Genomic DNA, 6,359 nt, shown 5'->3' on the forward strand with positions numbered 1-6,359 from the left:
CCCCCCCCCCGGGCCCCCCCCCCCCCCGAGCCGGGAGAGGCCCGCGCGGGCGCCTGCACGCCAAGCCAGGGGCTCGCAGCTTGGAGCACACGGCCTCCCCCGCCTGGAGGCCCAGGGCAGGCAGGCAGCCAGGGAGGGGGAGGGGCGGTCCCAAGGAGGAGGAATTCCGTCTCTCCAGGCCCCGCCTGGAGGTTGGCAACCGCGTACTTGGGTGCGCGGGGGGGGGGCCGGGGCGCCAGAAGGTAGCCCTGCCTAGGGCCCAAAAAACCCTCGGGCCGGCCCTGGGCTCATAGCTAGGGGGCCACATCCTCTGCCTGGGTGGCACCGGCACCGGCCCTACAATCAGGCTGTACTTGTAGTAGGTCACCCCGACGCCGCTGGGCACCGCTGACCCATCCATAGCCCCACAGAGGGAAGGCGGAGGAGGGGCGTGCCTGCCTGGATGGGGCGCACGTCGAGCCGGGATGCCAGCAGGCAAGAGGAGGAGGAGGAAACTGCGGCTGTTCTGGCCCTCAGCTGCCGGTGGGGATTTGTGATGGCAGCAGGTCCGAGTCCGCCCCCACCTGCCGGCACTTGGCACATGCTGGGGTGGTGGGGCCCGGCTGCATGAACCTGCCTGAAGGGAACCAAGAAGGGAAAGGAGTGGGTGCAGCCGAGTGGAGTGGAGGGAGGAGAGACTGGCCGAGCAGGGCTTTTGGCAGGGGCGGAGACGTGCGCATAGAGCAGGGCAAAATGGGCACGCCATGCACAGCGAGTTGGGGCATTTGATGGGGCCGAGGGGGTGGGGGGCAGTTTGGAGGCGCCCTCCTCCAGGAGCCCGCTCTAGGCGAAAGTCTAGTTCGCCTAGCGGGTGATGAGGCCCCGGTTCTGACAAGAGCTGCCCTCGAAAGGGTAGTTCCTGAAAGAGCTCTCTCAGCCCCACCTACTTCACAGGGTGTCTGTTGTGGGGAGGGAAAGGGGAAGTAGTTTGTAAGCCGCTCTGAGACTCCAAGTGAAGGGTGGGATATAAATCCAGTCTCCTCCTCCTCCTCCTCCTCTTCTTCTATTTCTTCTGGGATCTCCTGTGGTTTTGGCACACCAGAGTATAGCCTTCCAAATCTGCTGTTTCCAGGGCTGGTGAAGGCTGCCTCCTGGGGTGGGGGCCTCAGTCTTCTTGGGGCCTTTGGGAGCTGAGGAGGCCCAGCCGTGAGTGCACAGCTGTGGGACTGAGTTCGACATCCATTCTTCTCCTTTGGAGTGAGTCCATTTCTTTTAAGGTTAAAGAGGCTGGCCCTGAGTCTCACTCGCCTTAATTTGCTCCCGACTGCCTGTGTCAGAAAGGGCAACGTTGGCTGCCCTCCCCCCTCCAGGGCCCTGCACGTTCCACAGAGGCCCCCAGGAGGTTTGAGTGGCACTTCCGCCCCAGGAAGTTCCTAAAGTGAGGTTGTGAGCAGGGTAAGGAGAGCCGTGGAGTCCCTGCTGCCCGGGAGGCAGTGGGGCAGTTTCCCCCCCTACGGAAAGCAGTCAGCCTCCTGGAAATGTGTCAGCGAAGGCCCAGGAGGGAATTCCTACGTAGCAGCTTTTCACTCGGCTCTTGAGCTGCTTGACAATTTGCCAGGAGCGTCGGCCTGCTTCACTGCAGCATCAGCAGGCAGGGTGAGGCTCCTTAAAAATGGTGGAGGGGCTCGAGGGTGGAGCACCGTCAAGAGCTATCCAGAGTGGCCACAATCAAGAGTGGCAGAGTGGCAGTCCGCAGCCCCCTGTGGCTCCCCAGCACCACCGGCTGACCCAAACGTCAACCCAGCCAGCCTTCCCAAGTTGAACACAGAGCTGGAAGGGACCTCAAGGGTCATCTAGTCCAACCCTTGCTCAACACAGGAAATTCCCCTCTGTGACCCCTGCTCTATGCCCAGAGGAAGGGGGGAAACCCTCCAGGATCCTTGGCCAATCTGGCCTGGGGGGAAATTCCTTCCTGACCCCAAAATGGCGATCAGCGTTACCCTGGGCACGGAAGAATGGGCCATGAAAGCAGGGCTAGAGAGGCCAGTGTGGGCCTGAGAGCAGCCCGGCCCCCCACATGCTCCTTCTTCAGAGAGACTCAGCATGGCTGAACACAAGAGGTGCCCCCCTTCTCAGCAGCCCCATCAGCTCCCCTTCCCTTCCCTTTCCACAGTCCCACATGAGCCTGGGGCGATTCCTCACCTACAGCCTGCTCTCGGGGGTCTTCCTGGGCCAAAGGGGCAACCTTTGCCCTTCCAAATATGGCCCAGTGTGAGAGTTCAACCCTCAGTCGTCCGGAACATTTCTCCATCATTAGAACAAACCAGTTCCCAGGAGTGTCCTATTGTTCTTCCTAACCAATAACATAAATAAGTATAGATTTAAAACTGCCCAGTGCCTCCTACTGGAGTTCAATCAGAGAACAAAATTGGGGCCAGTTTAGTTCAGGGTGACTGAGGATAACAAGGATATCCTCCATCCTCAGGCTGGGATTTCCTCCCCCCCCCCCCCCCCCCCCCGCCGGGGGCCCCGCCCGCCCCCCCCCCCCCCCCCCCCCCCCCCCCCCCCCCCCCCCCCCCCCCCCCCCCCCCTGCCGAGGAGAAGTCCGGAAGGAAAAAACCAATAATGGGAGCAAAACAGTCATGGGAGCAAAAAAGGCCCCTTTAGCTGATTGGCAGGGAGCACATGGCCCGCCGGTCAGCAGGAGGACCCTTTAAATCTTGCAGGAGGAATAGGGTGGAGGGCACCTGCAAACCAAGCTGTGAATTCCGAGCTTGGAGCGCAGGCACCAGTCCCCAACATGATGACGTCACTTCTGTGTGATGTCATCACATTTTTGGCTGTCCCCGCCCCTCCCCGGAACGCCCCCTGATTCCCCCGCAGACACCCCGCTTAGATTCTGTGGTGTCTGGCCACCATTCTTTTTTATACCCTATCTCTACTTATAAAACGTTTTGAAAGCACAAGCAGAAGAAAACCCTGCCTAAGAAACCAAACCAGCTAAAACAAACAAACCACACCTATACCTACCGTTAAACATAAAATGGGGGAAAGCCCTAAACTAAACAATAACACAAGCAAAAACCCTACACCAACTATGAAAATATAAAAGAACCAAGACTATGTCTGCTGTAACACTCAAAACAAACAAATCATGTACCACATTTTCCTAATCCATTAGTGCATATCTGGGAGCATTCCCACCCCATACTGGGCTATTAAAATTCTTACCGCATTATGTGTCGGTATTTACTTGGTGCTGATAGAGATGAGATTCCTAAAAGAACCAAACCAAAATTTGGGGTTTTTTGCTTGTTTGTTTTGTTGGTCTGTTTACCTAAAATTAAGAACCAAAAAGTTTAAGAAGATCTAAGTGTACAGGCCCAATAATCCTGTTAGTCAAGTTAAAAGCATTTAATAGTAAGAGATACACAAAAATATACATGTATTTATTACAAAGTGAATTACAAAACAGATATTGGTCCTAGTGATAGCCTCATTTAAGAATCAAATTGGGAAGAGACAACCAAAAACGAACATTATTGACCTTGACCATACACATTTTGGCCCATTGGCCTTCCTCAGTAGTCAACCCTATGATATTACAGAATGGCTCCTGACATTACAGTGTAACAATAATTTCTTATAAATTGACCAAGATGCATTTCTTTATTATTATTATTGTCTGTTACCAAAGGCAAAGATATTAATCAGAGGCCTCATTCTTGAGAGTTTGCTGCCATGGTCAGGGACACTTTCCTATAGCAATGGGTCAATTGTGTCCCTTTCTCACTTGGTCAGAAAAAATTGATGCTGCCAGGAGCCAATACTGATATAGTAGGACCTAGTACCTGGACTCAGATTGTAACTGAAAACTGAGTTCTTCCTGGGCTTGGACGAGGTCTTTTTGTTTTTGTTTTTTTAGTCCGTTTTGGCATGGTGGGATGTTTGCCACTGGGCAGGACAGGGTCTGGTTCAGATTTTATGTCAAGCTAGAGAGGGTCTCCCGCTGCCTAAGATATTCTCAGGCAAAGAGACAGGATGGCACTGAATTCCCGACACAGTCCAGTAGCTGGTGACCATTCCTTTGGTTTTATTGATTTATTTAATTCATTCATTCAATTTCTATCCTGCTCTCCCTGCGAACGGGCTCAGGGCAGGCTACACGGTTACACAAAATCTCGACAACTGTTTCAGTATTTCATCTCAGCATATTCTCAGACCTCCAAAAAATCCACCATACAAGAAGGTGCTATATTTTTCAATCTCTAACATTTAGTAGAAACTGAGAGTCAAACTGTATGTAACATTTTTAAGTTGATACACGTGTCCTTACATTCCCCTTAGCCACACATTATTTTCAAATCTAACTCAAAGGGGGTTCCTGAAAAAAAAATTCTACGGAGCCTTTACAGATCAGACCATGCCACTATTACCCATTCAAAGAGAACAGGGGAAGCATCTGTTACTATGTCAACACAGGAATGATGTCAGTTCCACAGAATAATGCATTTGCTATCATTGTGAGGCCGCTCTCTTTCAATCAGGATGGAAAGAAGCTGTTGGCCCGAAGGCCAGACTGGAGTCAATACCCAGCTCGGTTTTCATAGCCAATTCTTGACACGCCCAGGGTAATGCCAATTGCCATTTTGGGGTCCGGCAGGAATTTCTCCCTAGGCCAGCCTGGCCGGGGATCCTGGAGGGTTTGTCCCTTCCTCTGGACATACAGCAAGGGTCACAGAGAAGGGTTGCTGGGTCCCCTCGTTACTCTGGTGGGGGGATTGGGGGGGCATTCTGGAGGTGGGCGGGAATGCCCCAAGCCCCACCCCCAAGCCCTGCTCCCAAGAGTGACCACCTGCCTGGCCAACCCTCTCCCTCCTCTCCTGCCCAATTTAAAAGGCTTTGAGATGATCGACGGGGACCACATGGCCTGCCGACCAGCCGGAGGGCCCTTTAAGTCTAGCAGGAGGAAGGGAGGGGGGCAGTCGCAGGTCACACACTCGGCTCGCAAAAAGACATTTAAAAGGGTCTTTTTGTGACCTGAGCGAGCGGCTCGCAATCACTGCTAGATTTAAAGGGCCCTCCAGCTGGTCGGCAGGCCACATTGTCCCTGCTGATCAGCTGAAACCCTTTAAATTGGGCAGGAGCGGAGGGAGAGGGTGGTCAGGTGGGTGGTCGCTCTTGGGGGCAGGGCTTGGGGAGGGGCTTCCCCCACCAGCCAGTTAGCTGGGGGTGGATTGAAGGCCCCAGAAGCGGGGGAACCCCTGCCTGGACCTGGGGCTCGCAACCCTTCCACAGAGGGGAATTTCCTGTGTTGAGCAAGGCTTGGACTTAGGGTTGCCAAGTCCGTCTATGTCCCCGGAGGGGAACTTTGGGGGGCGTTCCCGGAGGGGGCGGGGAATCCCCAACATGATGATGTCACAGTAGGGATGTCCCTGCTCCAAGCCCCACCCCAGAGAACTATCGCGTGAGGCCACCCCTCTCCCTAACGTCCTGCAAGATTTAAAGCCCCCCCCCCAATTACATGGAGGGCCCTTTAAATCTTGCAAGAGGGAAGGAGGCGGCCACTGCTGTGCACCTGAACTCCAAGCACCAATGCCGCTTGGAATTCAGGCCTGTGGGACCCGATCGCCACTGGCCAGAAGCACTTAAAGGGACACCTTTAAGTGCTTCCGGCTGGCAGCCCCACACGCCTGATCTCCGGCATTACCGCTTGGAGATCCGGTGCGCGGAGCCCAGTCCCCACCTGCTGCAAGCACTTGAAACAGCCCCTTTAAGTCCTTGCAGCCAGTGGGCCCCACTCGCCTGCTCTCCGAGTGGCATTACCGCTTGGAGATCAAGTGCACAGGGCCCAGTCCCCGCTTGGTGCAAGCACTTAGAGCACCCTTTTAGTGCTTGCGTTTCTCTTGTCTTGTTCTTCACTAAATAAAGTACTCTTGCTGAAATCACTCTTCGTTCTGAGTACTTTTCATCACCACTGGACAGAAGCACTTAAAGGGACCCCTTTAAGTGCTTCCAGCTGGTGACCTTGCCGGCTGCACGCACTTAAAGGGGTCCCTTTAAGTGCTTCCAGCCGGCAGCCCCACGCGCCCGATCTCTGAGAGGCATTACCAGTCGGAGATTGGACACGTGGCGCCTCCTCTACACCGGCTGCAAGCACTTAAAGGGGTCCATTTATGTGCCTGCAGCTGGTGGGCCCCGCTTGCTGAATCTCCAAGTGGCATTACTGCTTGGAGATTGGACACGCAGGACCCGGTCCCTGCCGGCTGCAAGCACATAAAGGGTCTCTCTCAGTGCTTCCAGCCGGGAGCCCCATGCGCCTGATCTCTCAGCAGCATTACCACTTGGAGAGCAGGCACATGGGGCCCAGTCCCCACTGG

Source organism: Gekko japonicus, unplaced genomic scaffold (assembly GCF_001447785.1).
Source record: "Gekko japonicus isolate JY-2015 unplaced genomic scaffold, Gekko_japonicus_V1.1 scaffold428, whole genome shotgun sequence".
In the NCBI taxonomy this organism is placed as follows: Eukaryota; Metazoa; Chordata; class Lepidosauria; order Squamata; family Gekkonidae; genus Gekko; species Gekko japonicus.